This window comes from Hylobates moloch, unplaced genomic scaffold (genome assembly GCF_009828535.3).
Source record: "Hylobates moloch isolate HMO894 unplaced genomic scaffold, HMol_V3 SCAFFOLD_8, whole genome shotgun sequence".
In the NCBI taxonomy this organism is placed as follows: domain Eukaryota; kingdom Metazoa; phylum Chordata; class Mammalia; order Primates; family Hylobatidae; genus Hylobates; species Hylobates moloch.
The window spans coordinates 36,446,058-36,464,249 of record NW_026652283.1 but is presented as its reverse complement, the minus strand read 5'-3'; positions in this window follow the sequence as shown (position 1 = coordinate 36,464,249).

The window sequence follows — 18,192 nt, the reverse complement described above, 5'->3', positions numbered from 1 at the left end:
TCTCTTCTGTCCTGAACAGTTCAGCTCTCCCCCAAACTTGCACAGCCCACTGAGCAACGCAAAAGGACTGCAGTGAACCAGACTGAGCCTCCCTTACAAGGCAGCAGGCCATCTATTATTTCTTAAGCATGTGCTTTGAGGCTTTACCTCTACAATTGGCTTAGCAGAATCTTCTTTTCCAAGCACAGAGAGAATATTCTCCCTGAGAAGAGTTCTGTGAATACAATTTTCTCCATATCATTGCATATATAATAATATCTCTATGTCTCTAATGCATTGGGCTAGATTTGATTAATCCATTCCTTTTTTTTTTTTTTTGATGGAGTCTTGCACTGTTGCCCAGGCTGGTGTGCAGTGGCACGACCTTGGCTCACTGCAACCTCTGCCCCCCAGGTTCAAGCTATTCTCCTGCCTCAGCGTCCTGAGTAGCTAGGATTACAGGCACCCACCATCACGCCTGGCTAATTTTTTGTATTTTTAGTAGAAATGGGGTTTCACTATGTTGGCCAGGCTGGTCTCGAACTCCTGACCTTGTGATAGTCCTCCTTGCCTTCCAAAATGCTGGGATTACAGGCATGAGCCACCGCACCCGGCCTCTATCCCCCCTTTTATTCACTCTTCTCTACTCGTTCCTAGGATGAAGTCTCTGGTGTCAGTTTTGGCCTCAGGCTCTGTTTTCTAAGGAACCTGGGCATGCTCCATTTCTTTTCTTTCTTTCTTTTTTATTTTTGAGACAGAGTCTCCCTCTGTCATGCCGGTTGGAGTGCAATGGCACCATCTTAGTTCACTGCAAGCTCTGCCTCCCGAGTTCAAGCGATTCTCCAGCCCCAGCCTCCCAAGTAGCTGAGATTACAGGCACACGCCACAAGGCCCAGCTAATTTTTTTTTGTTGTTGTTTGTAGAGATGGGGTTTCACCATGTTGGCCAGGCTGGTCTCGAACTCCTAATCTTAGGTAATCTGCCTGCCTTGGCCTTCCAAAGTGCTGGGATTACAGGCGTGAGCCACTGGGCCCGGCCCCATTTCTTTAATCGTTGTATTCCCAGTGTCTGGCCCAAGTGCTAGGAAATAATAGGCACTCAGTGTATTCTTGTGACTACGATCCTCTTTCGGTATTGAGGGGTCAAATCAATACTTCAAGACCCATTCTGGAGGCTGCCAGGGTCTAGACAGAAAAGCAGCAGCAGGTGCCCTCGGGAGGCAAAGAGGTAAAATGGAGCTCAGAATTCCTGATTGAGGCACATTTCAAAAAGGAGACCTGCTTCTAACCTTCAGGTGTCGCCTCCCAACCCCCACCAGGCCAGCCCTGTGAAGGGGGATTGATTAGTTTACAGCGTCCTTGCTTGCTCCTTTCTCCTTAGCCTGGAGAAGGCTTCCCAGAACCTGTTCACCTGAGACAGCCACTCAGCCTCACAGCGTGAACAAAGGGCTGTCTGGGCCTCGGCTCTCAGCCAAGGATGCCTTCTAGGTGTTGTCATGGCAATGTCGGAGTCAGGGGTTGCTCACCACAACTCTGCTTTGATTGTAAAAAGTAAATTCCTTCTTCCTTTCCCCTGAAGTGTCAGGTGAAACCTTTCCTGCTGTGGGGTGAGGGTGGGGGAAGCCCCCCTGTTGGAGCAGGTGCCTGGATGTGAGTCATCTCTGAACCAGCCTGCCTGGACTCCCAGGGAGTGAAGTACTCAGAAAGCATCATATGTCAGAGTCAGGGAACTGGAGATCACACAGCGGACCAATCAGCTCCTTGTCCAGACTGGAGACAATTCAAATGGTCAGTGCCTACAACCAAGGACATCTCTGATACTGGGTGACTTAGGAACTTATAGGATCAGTTTGTCTGTTCTGGGCTGGTGAGGATTGGTTTGGGAGTTCACTGGGTGCCCTTTGTTAACAATGAGAATGACAACAACAGTTGCTAGCCATTGTGTAATGCTTACCACGTACCAGGCGCTGATCCAAGGAATGTGGTAAGGAGCTTGGATTGACTTCAGTGGGGCATGTCAAATGCCCAGCACAGCACCTGGCATATAGAAGTGTTCAATAAATAGAGCTGCTATTGTCATTATCAGATGTTGTCATTACCAGACTCTGATCCCACCTATGCCTTCTCTAGTAGGTCTATTTGACTGCTGAGGTCATTTCAAGGTAGCTGGAGGTCACCTTGCCCCCTTGGATTTCGGATGTAATTGCCAATCTGAAGCATCAAACTACACATTACATTTCCTTATTCCTAGTTCCCCAGAGCCCTGCTCTGGCCCCAGCTAACCCGATTCTCTTCTGTGGGAGTTCTAATGCGTTTCTAAGGGGTCAATGTCCACAGACCCTCTAGGCTGGACCCCTGTTCTAGCGGTCAGTTTGGCAAGGATCCGACTTAAAGAAATCCCCAGGTTGTATTTGTGTCCAGGCGCCAGGCTCAGCGTAATGGCCGTGACAGTTGAGGTAAGCAATTGGCCAATTTTCTTCAGGAACGTTCGAAATCAAAAGCAGTTTGTCTGAGTGGAGGAAATTGTGAGAGCCCCAAATGGAATTGCTTAAATTTATTGCTGGAGAGTTTTTACATATTGAGCCAAAGGCATATCTTTTTGCACGTGGTCTTGGGCTTTTGGGAGTGCTGCACTGCATTGGAGATGGAGAGGTCTGGGCTGGCTCCAGAGTTGGCCTGTAGGAAGATCCATCCCATCCCCAGACCTTCTATGAGCAGTCTTAGGTCTGCCCCATCCTGTGGGAAAGATTTGAATGCCAGGATGGGAAACACTCCATGCTTTTTCAGTGGAAAGCGAAAAGTGGTACCTGCGTCTCAAAATAGGATGTTGACCAAGACTTATCATCCGTAGCATCAGCCATGATCTTCAGCTACTGAGTGGATCAGAGGCTGCAGCAGATATGACTTTTCAGGTGGGTCTTTCAGCCATTTAGTGGATGAGCACAGCAGGCAAGAAATGTGGGGGCTGCCAGGAAAGAGCCCCTGCCGCAGCTTTTCCTGGTTGGGACAGACACAATTTTGACCTCAAGTTCTGAAAGGCGCTGGGGACTTCAACACAAGTCAACACTAGAATAAGATGGAAATTATAGGCAGGAACAGCAGGAAAATGTAGTCAAAGGAGGTAGGCCGGGTTATTATCAGACCAGAGATCTGGTCTGACTTGGCAGTAATTCACTGTGTGACCATGGGCAAGCCACTTTTCTTAGGACATCAATTTCCCTCTATGTAAAATGAGGTAGTCAGACAGAATAATTTGAGGCCCTGCTCAGCTCCAACATACTGTGATCTGTCTCCTTATGGATCATACCCCAAAACCTTCCTTCTCTTTACCTGTCTCTCTCTCTCCAAAAATGACTTACATATTTTATTTTTTTTAAAAATGTAAATATTTATTTATTTATTTGAGACAGGATCTCTGTCACCCAGGCTGGAGTGCAGTGGCACAATCTTGGCTCACTGTAACCTCTCCTTCTGGGTTCAAGTGATTCTCCAGCCTCAGCCTCCCCAGTAGCTGGGACCACAGGCATGCGCCACCATATCTGGTTAATTTTTGTGTTCTTTTGTAGAGATGGGGTTTTACCATGTTGACCGGGCTGGTCTTGAACTCCTGAGCGCATGTCATATACCTGCGTCGTCCTCCCAAAATGCTGGGATTATAGCTGTGAGCCAACACACCCAGCCTGACTTACATATTTTGTACACATTGAAGACTCCTCATGCAATATTGACCTCAGTGCATTTAGATATACTGAGACGAGGCATCCTGGTGCAGGGAAAATAGCGTTGTCCCAGGAGTCTGCCAGATCTGGTTCAAGTCCCGGGTCTGCCTCTCATGCTCTGTGACCTTGAACAAGTTACTTACCCTTTCTGACCCTCAGTCTCTTTCTCTAAGCCTAGGAATAATGTTGTGTGGATGAAATAAGACAGTGTCATAAATCATCAAGGATTAAGCTGGGCAAACATACGTGCTCACTCAGCATGAAGTTCCTTCCTCTTCCCATGCTCAGACCCATGTAAGCTGCATCTCCTACAGTACTGCTGGATGAGGGAGGACCCCGCTTTGGTCTTATGCATGGGTTTGTACTCTAAAGGGGAAGTGTTATCTTTCATGTTATCCTCTAAGCAGCTGGAATGAAAGATTCTTGGACCAAATGATAGATATTCTTGGAAGTGCTACTTTGATAAATGGCTTGAGCTGGGGATTGGGTGAGACTCCTGGGATTATCCTTAAGTAAAATAGATTATAGCAAAACTGCCTTCTAAAGAAGGTAGGTCCTATTAACTGCAGAATTTTGCTGAGCAAAGAGATTGAATGAGGGATGTGAATCTAGGAAAGGGGCTGAATTACTCTGAGCTATAGAGGAGAGGGACATTGGTGGGGCTAGGGGAAAGCAAAAGAGCCAAGTGATGGCACAAGAGAGAAGGGACTTTGAGGAAAAGTTGGAAGCATTTAAGGGAGATTTTTAAAATGCAGCAGGCCTACTCATATCATTACACATACACAGAGATTTACCCTGTATCAGAGATGTTACAGAGACACAAGTATGCTCACATACAGACATGGTGCTGTGTATAGGCATGTAAATAAATCTCTATGTGTGTATGTTTGTGTGAGACAGAGAGAGAGAGAGAGAGAGAGCACATATCCACGTGCACACATGCTCTCTGGCACTGGAGACAGCTGTGCTCTAAGCCTTATGGACACTAGTCTGTCTGTATTTAGTCTGTGTTAAGCCTTCTTCCTTGACCTCCTCCCATGCCACGAGGCCTGGCTGGGGTCAGAACTGCTCTGTTCATAGAAGTGGTGTTCAGAACTCTGCACTGGCTTACTAGACCAAGCAGGATGGTGGGGTACCTGGAGAAAATGACATTTCTCACTCTCTCACCTTTGGTGGCCCAAATAATAACATATTTTTTTGCTTGTAAAAGTAATATGCTCACTCACTACTATGTGCCATGTGCTGTGCTAGGCACTGGGAATATACTAATGAGCAAAGGAAGCATGGACCTGAACTTTCTGCCCTCATGTAGGATAAGGGGATGAACCCAGGCCTTGAGGACCTGAAAGAAACTCAGGAGTGCTTGGAGTGTAGACAAGGAGAGGGAGTGCAACAGAGGATGAGGCTGGAAATGGACACAGGCCAGATCACAAGGGCTTGTAAAATACGTTCAAAGATTTGAACTTGATCTTCAGGGCCGCAGGGAGCCATTGAAGAGTTTTTAGCTTTGCTTTCTAGAAAGATCACTTTGGCACTTTGGCTTCACTGTGCATGCTGAGTCCTTTCCTTAGAGCCAGGTCCTTTAGAGCCTCTATGATGAAAGGCAGCAAAGTCCAGCCAGGACCCAAGATCATGGGCTTGGATGAGGCCTGGCCATACACCATGGGCTGGATTCTTTCCTTCCAGTCACCCCGATTCATGTGCACAGGCTGAGGCTTCATGGTGGCAACATATAGTCAATCATTTTCAGATATTTGACTTTAAATAACACTTACTGAGTGTCTAAAATTTGCCACTTTGGATTGCATCATTTCATGCTCACATTAGCCTTACAAAGCACGTAGAACAACTTTCATGTTAGAGGAAGAGACAAGGGACTGACGTTCGCTGTGGAGTCCTATCCATATTCCAGGTATGGAACTAGGGGCTGACCTTACTTAATCCCATCTGAACATCTGTGGTGTTAGGGCTGTTATCTCCATTTTAAGATAAAGAAGCTGACATCACAGGTGAAGCAGTTTATCCAAGAACCTCAAGTAAGAGGTGCAACTGGGAATTTTTTCCCCAAGTTCTTGAGCTGCAAGTCAAGTTCATTTTGCTAGGTTATTTCCTGAAAACTTAACAAAAAATCTTCTCTTGGCTAGCAAGTCATCCTCAGTCCTGTGTGCTGCTTGGGAAAGACACAATGCAGTGAAGACAAGGGCAACTGCAGAGGCTCAGGGCATCCTTGGGCTGGCAGACTGAGAGGGTGAGCTTGCTGCAGCTCCCTGGGGATGGCACAGATTCCCACATCCTCCTACTGCCCCACCAGAAATGTGATTCAGGGCTGAAGGAGGCAGGGGTCAAGGGCTTTGCTGTACACAGGCTCACATGCTCAGTTATCACATGAGTTAAGCCTCTCAGGGTCAGCCAGTTGTGGGAAAAGAGTCAGGCAGGGATAAATGGCAGGAGGTAGCACAGTGTGGGACCATAAGTTTTGAAGTCAGAGCTCTCTGGGTTTAAATGCAAGCTCTGCTATTTAGGAGCCATGGAAACTTTGCTCTATACCAAGTCACTTTGAGGCAGCTTCTTTGCCTGTGTGACTTCGGGCAAGCCTGTTTGTACCTCCGTTTGCTCATCTGTAAAATGGAGATTATAACACTTCTTACCCCTCTGAATTTTTGTGTGGATGAATAAAATAATGCAAGGCATTAACCCAGCACCTGCATGTTCTGAGTTCACAGTAACTGCTACCTATTATTGGCAGCCATTGACTAATGAGCCAAATCTAAGATGAGAATTAAACTCTCGGCATAGAGTTTGGGTGGTGGTGGTATGTGTTAAATGACAAAATGTTTTTTGTTCGTTTGTTTGTTTGTTTGGAGATGGAGTCTTGCTCTGTTGGAGATGGAGTCTTGCTCTGTTGCCCAGGCTGGAGTGCTGGTGTGATCTCGGCTCACTGCAACCTCCACCTCCCGGGTTCAAGCAATTCTCATACCTCAGCCTCCTAAGTAGCTTGGATTACAGGCACCCACCATCATGCCCAGCTAATTTTTGTATTTTTATAGAGACGGGGTTTCACCATGTTGGCCAGGCTGGTCTTGAACTCCTGACCTCAGGTGATCCAACTGCCTCGGCCTCCCAAAGTGCTGGGATTACCGGTGTGAGCCACCGTGCCCAGCCCAAATGGCAAAATGTTTTAAGAGTACCCAGCATAGTGATGACCCCCAGCACAGTACTTAAGGGGTGCCCAATCCTTGTGTCTGTCCTGGTTTCCCTCTTCCTGGGTCTGTGGAAGAGAAATCAGCAGACGTTTTCAGTGACTACAAATATTTACTAGAAATCTTCAAGGTTGGTCCTTTGCTTTGTCAATCCTTGAGGGAGTAGCTTGGATTGTGTTTGCCACCACACACCTCCTGTCTGTCTGCACGCTGGGCTGCCAGGAGAGCTATGAAATAATAAAATTATTCCTCTCCCCAGATGGCAATCCCCCCACATTACTTCACTTGATCAATTACACACATCTTTTGAGCAGCGTTTTCCCTGCCCTGATCACAAAGGGTAATGAGGGGTGAGGCTTGCTCTGGCTCGAATTCCAATGCAGAGCTGTACTCCAATTAGATTTCCAAGTCACTTCAGCAGCTTGGGACTTTTGAGTCCTGCTAGGAATCATGAGGTGGGAATTAGGGAGCTTCCCATTGCCTTGGTGACCACATTCCACCCTGTTCCCAAAGGTGGCAACAAGGTGATTAGAGCCCTGCACTCAGTGCACACGTATCAAGTCAGGGATCCTCGTGGTTTGGAGATTAATTACCTTCTACTCAAGGCAAGTCCCTTTTTGGTTGCCAGGAACAGACCTTGACCTTCATATCTTTCTTTATTTTTCATCCCATTTTCCTCCTTCTTTTCACAGCAAAACTCCTCATGAGTCACCTATACTTCCTCTCCTCTCTTTCTCTCCTGGCTCACTTCAGTCCCGGAGTCTCCACTGAAACAGCGTTTGTCAAGGTCACCGATGAGCTGTGTGTTGTCACATCCCATGGCCAGTCTCAGAGGCTGGTGGTTCTCAGCAGCACTTGCTCCTGCTGAGCACGCCTCTATCTTGAAACACTTTCTTGGCTTGGCTTCTGGGTCATCAGTCCCTCTGGCTTTTCTACTTCATTGGCGTCCCCTTTTCAGGCTCTTCTGGATTCATCTCGTCCTCACAACCGCAAAGATCTCTTCTCATTTCTTTCTTTTTTTTTTTTTTTTGAAGAATAATGTAGATTTTGTTGCAGATTTTTACCTGGAATATGACATAGAAGACTTCTACAAATCCTTCTTAGATGCCTCTTATGCTCATGTTTTTCAACAGAAAGTGACTGTTTGGCTCTCTCATGCTCCCTCCTAGTGCCTGATCATATGCCCTTAGCTCCATTCATTTCTTCATTGCTTTCATAACCACCCTCCCAAGAGCATATTCCTAGTCCCCCTAAGAAATGCTGTTTATCTTCAACTCCCTTTGTTACACTTATTCCCTACCTGGGTTACAGAAACACACTCAAGCCTCCTTCACAGACTTCCCAGCGTGCTGGATCCCTCACTTTCTCATCATTGTAATCAGATCAGCCTCAGCGTTCATTTCATATCATGCTGAAACCTGCATGGAACACCTCTCTCATCTGAAACTATAGTTTAAAGAAGATTCGGATTTTAAAGGAAGCTCAACATCACATGATCGTCTCTGGCAATTAATATACGGGCAAACTGAGACCATGAGAGAGGAGCATGTTAGATGCCCCAGAACACTGTTGTTAGCAATACCGTGCTAGGAAGGGGGGAAGCTTCATGTGACTTGAGTACAGTCCACTGCATGCTTCCTTCCTGCCTTGATGTTGCTTTGACCTCACTAATCCCCACCTGGGAGAAGCCCCACCTGCTGAGGTGAGTGACTCTGCTCAGGCCCACCACAGCACCCTGTGACCCCTTAGCATCCTGCTGCCCCAGTGGGTTGAATCATAACCATCCCTAGCCCATGAGTTCACTGTCATGGGGATGATGCCATTTCTGTTGGTGAGCTCCAAGCCGTTATTAGGAGCTGACGTATTTGTAGAACTCAGACTCAAACCAAAGCTTTAAATCCAGCTTCTTCAATAAATAAAACTTTAGGTTTTTACTTAATTTTTAAACTTTTATTTTAGGTTCAGGGGTACAAGTGCAGGGTTGTTATGTAGGTAAACTCATGTTGCAGGGATTTGTGGTACACATTATTTCATCATGCAGGGACTAAGCCTAGTAACCAACAGTTTAAAATTTTTTTTTTTTTTTTTTTTAGATGGAATCTCACTCTGTCACCAGGCTGGAGTGCAGTGGCATGATCTTGGCTCACTGCCACCTCTGCCTCCTGGGTTCAAGTGATTCTTCTGTCTCAGCCTCCCAAGTAGCTGGGATTACAGGTGCGCACCACCATGCCCAGCTAATTTTTGCATTTTAGTAGAGATCTGGTTTCATCATGTTGGCCAGGCTGGTCTTGAACTCCTGAGCTCAGGTGACTGTGTGATCTTTTAAAAACAAAGAGTGAATCATGTCATTCCTCTGCTCAATTCCTCCAGTGACTCCTCATCTCAGTTGCAACAAAATACAAAGCCCTTGTCATCATCCACAAGCCTAGCATGGTCTAGCCTCTTCATTTCTGTCACCTCTTTGCCTAAATCCCTCCCTTCCCTCAGTTGACCTTAGAGCACCCTCCTCTGTTTACTGAGCACATTAAGCACACTCCTGTTTGCACTGGTCGTTCTTTCTGCCTGGAACGCTCTACCTCCAGAGGTCTGCACAGTCATTTCCTCACATCTTCCATCTCTGCTCAAATACTAACTTATCAGAGAAGCTCCCTTGATCTTCCCTCTGTAAGATGATTCTTTGCGCTCCCTAGCAATTCTTAAAAATCTGCCTGATGGTGGTGTTGTTTTTTGTAGTCTCATTGTGGCTCATTTTTGTGATTCTGTCCTGCATGCCTTTAAGCATTTCATATAAAGTTGTTTTCTATTCTATGCCTCACAATTCCAGTATCTGAAGTCTTGGCATGAGGGGAGGATTAAATCTATTGTTTGTTGATTCTGTACTTATTCATGGTGCTTTGTTTCCTTGTGTGTTTGGTGATCACTGGATGTGAGTTTATATATGGTTGATCTTAATGTATGGAAAATCTGGGTCAATAAATTGAGGATGCTTTCTTCCAGAGAAGATTTATATTTATCTCTGCCAGGCACCACAGGGCATGATCAACTGGAAATCTTTTTAGCCCTCTTTAGAATTCCTGGCTAAATGTGAGAGTCAGGCTCGGGTCTCATACTGTGCTGTGCTGGCTCAGTGATACTGAACCATGTTCCAAGTGGTCAATCAGAGAGCAAGAAATGTCAGTGTCTCTTCTTGCCCTTGCCCAGGGGAGAGGCCAGTGCTCAAGGTAGCATGGTGTTGAGTTGATCCAGCTAGTCTAGTAAAGAGTGTGAATTAAACAGTCACCCACATACACAAGCTAAATAGTGTTTAGGGCTATGAAGGAAGAGAACAGGGGCCTACGAGGGTTTGGATTTGATCTAGGCTGGGGGTGTGGGAAGTGGTTCAGAAAAGGCTGCTTGGAAGAAATGAACTTTGATCTGACATTTAAAGGCGGTTTGGAAATTTAATAGGCAAAAGTGAGGGATGGGAAAAGTGTTACCTCAGGACAAAATAGACCTGAGGTTATTTGCTGTTCTTCAGACCCGTCTTCAGCACTTTCCTGCCTAAGTCTTTGCATTGACTGTTTTCTTTGCCTAGAAAGCCCTTCCTCTGGATAATCTGATGGCTCACTCTGTGCTCAAAGATCCCTTTCCAGCACTCTAGCGAGCACAGCACCCCTTAGCATTCTGTATCCCCTTTCCCTGATTGATGCTTCTTGGCATCACTTGTTCACCCCCTGATTTTGTGTTGCAGAGTGCTTTGTTTATGATGTATTCCCTCACTAAAAGATAGGCTTCATGAGGGCAACAATTTTGTCTCTTTTGTTCATTTCTATATATCCATACCAGTGTCCAGTATATGGTCTGCCTCAATAAACATATATTAAAAGATTAAACTAAAAGGAGCAAGGTGCTTCTAGGAATGGGAGAAAGGCCAGCATGGCTGGACTTTAATGAGCAAGAAGGAGGATAGTAAGAAAGGAGGCGAGACAGATAGGCGGGGTCTTCATCGCAGGATAGTGTGGACTTTGTTCTAGAGTTTAGGCCTCATTCTATGAGCAATGGAAAGCCACTAAAGGTTTTAAAGAATGGGAGTATTGAAATTAAATTTCTATTGTAAGACTTTTTTGGCTTCGGTGGAGAGACTATATTGTTAGGGGTAGGGAAATGTGGAGGGGTGGAGACCAGTTAGGAGGCTATTGCAGTTTTCTAGCCTGGGGATAATGGTGCCTTGGACTAGGGTGATGATGGTGGAGGTGAGAAGAATAAGGTGAATGCAAATAATGTTTATGAGGCAGAATCAGTGGGATGTGGAGTTAGATTTGGAGGAGTCACAGATGTTTGAACCAGAAAGACTCCATCTTGAATAGGGGCTGGATAAATAAGACTGAGACCTACTGGGCTGCATTCCGAGGAGGTTAGGCATTCTAAGTCACAGGATGAGATAGGAGGTTGGCACAAGGTATGGGTCATAAAGACCTTGCTGATAAAACAGGATGCAGTAAAGAACCTGGCCAAAACCCACCAAAACCAAGATGGCAATGAGAGTGACGTCTGGTCATTCTCACTGCTCATTATGTGCTAATTATAATACATTAGCATGCTAAAAGACACTCCCACCAGCACCATGACAGTTTACAAATGCCATGGCAACATCAGGAAGTTACCCTATATAGTCTAAAAAGGGGGGGAACCCTCCGTTCTGGGAATTACCCACCTCTTTCCCGGAAAACTCATGAATAATCCACTTCTTGTTTAGTATATAATCAAGAAGTAATAATAAATACAAGCAGCTGAGCAGCTGAAGCCACTGCTCTGTCTCTGGAGTAGCATTCTTTATTCCTTTACTTTCTTAATAAATTTGCTCTCACTTTATGGACTTGACTCAAATTCTTTCTTGTGGGAGATCCAAGAGCCCTCTCTTAGGGTCTGGATCGGGGCCCCTTTCTGGTAACAGAGGTACAAATAGAGAAGGAGGTGTCAAGGATTAGTCCCAGGTTTCTGACTTATGGAACTAATGGAGGGCAGTCTGTCTGCTCAAATGGAACTTTGGAGGAGTGTGTGTAAAGGATGGAGAGGGTCAGAGAGATTGGTAAAAATCAGACTACACCAGGTGCTGAGATACTGGAGTTTAAGATTTGGAAGGTGGGGCAGGTCTAGGCGATGACCATGCCTGGGGAAAACCTTGGGATTTGGTGGATTAATTCACTCAAAAAATATTTATTGAACATCTGTTATGTTTCAGGCACTGTTTGGACTATGGTCCTAGCCTACAAGTGCAAACAAAGCCTTTGCCCTCAGCTGGGAGAATCAGATTGAACAATGGTGCATTTGACATCTGCAATGGATCAACATTTTTTTTTAATTTGTAAAAAGCAGGTAATTATTGTATTAGTCCATTAGTGCTGCTATAATAAAATATCTGATATGGGTAATTTGTAAAGAACAGGAATTTATTTCTCACAGTGCTGGAGGCTGGAAGCTTAAGATCAAGATGTTGGCAGTTTGGTGTCTGGAGGGCCCAGTATCTGCTTCCGAGTTGGTGCCTTGTTGCTGCACGCTCTAGAGGGAAGGAAGGCTACGTCCTCACGTGGTGAAAGAGTGGAAGGGCCAAAGGGCCTAGCTAGTTATCTCCAGGTCTTTTATTTATTTTATTTATTTTTAATTTTTTTTAAATTTCCATAGGTTATTGGGGAACAGGTGGTGTTTGGTTACATGAGTGAGTTCTTTAGTGGTGATCTGTGAGATTTTGGTGCACCCATCACCTGAGCGGTATACACTGCACTCAGTTTATAGTCTTTTATCCCTCACCCCCTTCCTACCCATTCCCCCTGAGTCCCCAAAGTCCATTGTGTCATTTTGATGTCTTTGCACGGAGTGGATCAACTTTTAAACAGTCTCCCTCTTCTATTTAACACAATTATTTTCAGTACTAATCATGAAATGAAACCAATAATAATAATGACCAGAAAAGAAACTCAGGAAAATGTTTTTTTATTGAACTTCCTACATAAACCATGCCAGTAATATAAATAAAAATAAATAAAATATTATAATACAAAATTTAGAAAGTAAGGGATTAATAGTTTGTAATTACAGCAACATATGTTTTGAAAAAGGGGAGAAACATATACCTACTTATTTGTCTGTCACAATAACAAACGATAACATTACAATTTCTGTTTCCTTGATTCCTTCTTTCATTTTATAACAAGCAACAATTAAAAACAATTAATTTTAATGTTAAAGATATGATTCACGTCCTGTGAAATAGTTCTTGTGTGAGCTGAAACTGGCACTTCCAAACGAAAGATGGTTCACCTTGCAGTTTGCATTCTGCATTACTGTTTTAAAAATTTATACACAAGTAAAAATTCCATGTGGCCCCATAGAATGACAGAATTGAAGGAACTCAGGTTCTGTTTCTTTGCTTTACCATCACTGTGCTCTCACTGTTTATTTAGAAGCTTCTCTTTAAACACAGGAATATGTAGTATCTCGGGAGTTGGAGACATAAACCACTCCCGCAGAGAGCTTGAATGATTCTGAATGTTGGAACACTCTGGAAATGAACATGTAGCTGAGTCCCCATGTGTGGCGGCAAACTGTACAACCGAAAGGGCTCAGTATTAACCTCCTGGGAGAATTCAATGTTCATTAAGGAATAAGGAATCAAAAAGGGCTATTCAAAAATATATTATATACACATATATTAAATATGTATTAAAACTCAACAGTAATCTAATCACAGCACTTGTAAGCATTTTACCAACAAAAGAATATTTTTGGGGAAGAGTATTTTAATCATTGACAGTGTTTAGAATTGCCAGTACCTGGTGATCACAAAAAGAGGCTGGTGGTTACCAGGCTGGAGTGGTTAGAGGGAGGGAGGATGGGGAAATGTCGGTAAAAGGATACATAATTACGGTTAGATAGGAGGAATAAATTTCAAGAGATCTATTGTACAGTGGGGTGACTATAGTTAATAATGATGTGTTGTATTCTTGAAAAATGTAGGCCGGGCGTGGTGGCTCACACCTGTAATCCCAGCGCTTTGGGAGGCCGAGGCGGGTGGATCACGAGGTCAGGAGATCGAGACCATCCTGGCTAACACAAGTGAAACCCCCTCTCTACCAAAAACACAAAAAAAGTAGCTGGGCGTGGTGGCGGGCGCCTGTAGTCCCAGCTACTCGGGAGGATGTATATGTTCTTTAAAACATCTTGGCGTACATGATAAAAACACGCAATGTTATCTGTGAGTTAAAAATCCAAGAGACTCCGTTTTATTACTGTGTTAAGAATCTCTGCAGAGAATACATCCCCTATTGCCTGCCTCCCAGGGTGCACCCCCTTCCCCTGGCACCCGCTGGTTGGGGAGCAAGTCCAGGGCAGGCATGGTGGGGATGAGGTTTGGGAGAGGGTAGCTGATGGGATCTTCCTAGATGGGCTGTGGGGTGACAAATGATGTTTGGATTGGGAGGTCTTCTCCAAGAGGCCCTGCTGGGAGACTGGTGGGGGAGGACCTCAGTGCTATGTCTTTTGTAGCTTCAGCAAGCAGAGGAGAGGGTGCAATGGCAGAGAGACACAGCACTCTGTTTTTGTTTTGAGACAGGGTCTTGCTCTGTCGCCCAGGCTGGAGTGCAGTGGAGCGATCTTGGCTCACTACATCCTCGAAATCTTTGGCTCAATTGATCCCACCTCAGCCTCCTGAGTAACTGGGACTACAGGGGCGCAGCACTGTGCATGGCTATTTTTTTCTTTTTCTTTTTTTTTTTTTTTTTGTAGAGATGGGGTTTTGCCATGTTGCCCAAGCTGGTCTTGAACTCCTGGGCTCAAGCGATCTGCCCACATCAGCCTCCCATGTGAGCCACCATGCCCGGTCGACAGCCCTTTTTGGGCCCAGAATTCCTGTCTGTGTCTCTCTGTTCTCTGCCTCCTTCTCATTATTTCGCTCAACACTTTTTCCTGTCCTTCTCTCTTCCTCTCTCTGCCTGTCACTCCCTCTCTGTCTCTTCGTATCACCCCCTGCCTCTGTATTTGTCTATTTTTCTGCCTCTCTCTCTCTCTGTCTTGGGCTCTCTTCTTATTCCAGCTCTGTTTTTGTCCCCACCTTGCTGTCTCTTCTTCTCTCTCTCCCTCTGATTCTCATGTCACTTGTCCATTGCCCCTGTCTCTTTCTATGTCTTGGCCCCTCTGTACACAACCCAGTCTCTTAGTTTCTCTATTGGAGAACTAAGAAGAGTGAGGGGAACAGAGCCAAGATGATTCTCAGTGCTTGCCCACCTTCTGTTGAGACTCCCTTCTCCTCTTAGTCCCTCCCTTGGGGTGTCTCCAAAAGCCAGAGGTTTGCTGCACCCTGAGGGTCAAGCCCCAGGAAATGATAGCCGTTTCTCCAGCCCAGGGCTGGCTGTGCCTGGGCCCAGCTGACCAGGTCCCACCTTGGGAGTGGGGGTTGGGTTGGAAGTTTGCAGATGCCTTGGCCACCGGTGGGCAGGCAGTGGAGGCATCTGGGTAGACATGGGCAGAAGAAAGCCATAGTGCAATTTCAGAGTTGGAGGCGTAGTTGGAGTTTGAGAGACACCATTAGCAGCCCTGTCTTTGAGGGATCCAGGCTCCCCTCTTCTGTTGGGGTGAGGAGGGACAAGTGCCCGCTTTTCAGGGGTGAGACTCCTTCTCCTCACTGATTTCCTCATCCAGTCTCTTCCTTCCCTAACCAATATGGGAGCCCTGGGGAATGAGGAAGCTGACTTGGCCTCCTGCTTATCCTCTCCTTCCCCTCTTTCTCCTGGCCCACAAGTCGTGTCCAGAGAATGTGAGAATGGTCCCTTGCTTCTCTTTCCCCAGACCGCACCCTATGCTCTCACTCCCCTGCCTGCTCTGTCCTCTATCCTGCCAGGCCCTGCCTTGGCTTCCCAGTAAACTGCCCCTTGGCTTTTATGTGAGATCTGTTTTACTCAGACGGAGTAAGACTGAGATCCCAGGGGAGAGGGCAGTGGAAAATAGGCATGAGGCATCCTGGTCCCCAGGCACCTGGGAAAGTTGCAACCTTTATATAGGTGAGGAGACTGAGGTGTAGGAAGATGCCCCAGTCAGTCCAGTTGCCTTTTTCTCTCTTCCTCCACTGGATCCTCAATGCTCCTCAAATACCCAGAATGCCTCTGCCTCAGGGCCTTTGCACGTGCTGTTGCCTAAATATCTGAATCTCTGGCTCTCTCACCCTTTCAAGTCTTTGCTCAAGTATCCTTCAATATAGTTGAGTAAAGACTCAAATATATCTTCCCTGACCATCTTTTTCTTCCAGAACTCTCTGCTTAATTCCCTTTTCTGCTTTACTTGTCTGCACAGCATTTATCACCTAACACGCTGTAGAGTTAGTTATCTATCTTTTTATTGTCTGTCTTTCTCACTAGCATGTAAGCTCTCTCAGGAAGGGAATTCTGTCTATCTCGTTGAAGGCTGTATTCCCAGCTTCTAGAACAGAGTCTGGCACCTCGGAGGCATTTGTTGAATGAGTTGAGAGTCGAATCCTACTATTTAATATACCAGCATTTATAGAGAGATGGCAGTGTTCCTGACTCAGCAGGATGCCTGGCATCTCTGAGCTGGTGCTCTCTTCCGCCCCTGGCTGGAATGCCCTTTCTCTGGTGACCAGAAGAATCCCTGCCTAACCTTGAAGGCTCTGCCTGTGCCTTCCTCAAAGCCTCTCCTTACTCTTTTGATCTTTCCCTCCACCCTCCACCTGCTCCCCCTTCACACTCCACCAGACAACTGCCGCTCTTGAATGATCATGAGCTTCTGAGCCCAACTGTGATTCACGTCCTTGCTTCACCTCTTCTTGGCCGCTGACAAGTGGCTTAACTCCTCCAGGCCTCAGTTTCTTCATGCGTAAAATGAGTCTAATATAATATAACATGCTTCTGATAGAGCCGTTCTGATCATTAGTAGCCTTTTGCGAGATGGACCTAGCACTATAGGCTCAACCCTGTGGGCCAAGCTGGTGGAGGTGGTACATTCTTGGTAGCAGCAGCATCTCCAGCCCAGGTTCCTGGGCTGTGCTTGCCAATGGCAGGCCATGAAACAGAGATGTGGCAGTGTTTAAGAAGCACTGGGCTATGTGAGGAGGACCCTGCCATGGGTGATGTGGGCGCCCATGACTTCCCACTCCTGACTCTGTCTCTGCCACTTCCATCAGATGCCTGTGTTGCCACATGTCCTGTCAAGCCTGCCATGAACACAACATCACCCCATTTTCTACATCTACAGGTGAGCCTTGCATACCCACCTGCCTGCCTTCTTTGGGGTGGTAGGCCTTTTCTGAGAGACAGAGGACTCTGAGGAGGTACTGAGCCACTTTGAGCTGGTCAAGAGGAGTCTTCAGCCTTCATAGAGGGCTATTTTGCCATTTCTAGGAAACTGAATTTGCCAACTTGGAACATTCCTTCCAATTCTCAGAACCTGTAGTTCTAAGAATATTTGTCGTCTATATCCAGCCAAAGTTTCTTTTTCCAACCTTTTTTTTTATTGCTCTCCCGTCTTCACATTTGAAAATTGGAAAGCAAGTGCTCAAGTCTTATGTACTCACAGGCAAGTTCCTTCTCCTCTAGTGCCCTTTCAAGCCCGGGAAGGAATTCCTGGTCAGCCATGAGCAACCGGCTTCTCAGAACATTGATAAATCAAAGGCAGTTTGGGTGGGAGAGAAAATTGGACTCCGGTGTGTATTCAGCTAAAGAGCAAATGCCCAATGTCTTTCTCAACTGAGCATCTTCTCTGTAATGATCTTGTGTCTGTGAAACCAACAAATGCATTTGCTTGGAAAGTATTTTAAAAATTCGTTCAATACCATGTATTGAGCGACTACTCTGCTAGGTGCTAGGCTGAGTACTGAGAACACCACGCACACAAGACCAGATGCAGAACCTGCCCACTTGGTGCTTGCTTTCTAAGGGGGTATGGACATTTTCACCAGTAGAAATTCCAGTTCTTGCAGGAAATGGCAGTCAGCTGCCTTCCTAGAAGGGGATGAAGACAGGCCTATATTTCAAGCAGTGGGCCATTAATGAAATAATCAGAAGCCACTCAAGTCAGTTTAGCCACAGGGGGTTGTTGTAAGAGAACTCACAGACTCTAAGTGTGGGTTGCATGGCCAGGACTTGTCATCCTAGAAAGTCTTCAGGCAGGTATTCTGCCTCTATGACTCTTTCTGGGGTCACATGGTCCTTCTACCCCCAAATCGTGACCTCAAGCCATGAAATCTAAGAGCCTTTCCAGCTTGGCTCCCTGTATTGTTAGGGGTCCAGCAGGACACAAACGACCTGCTCA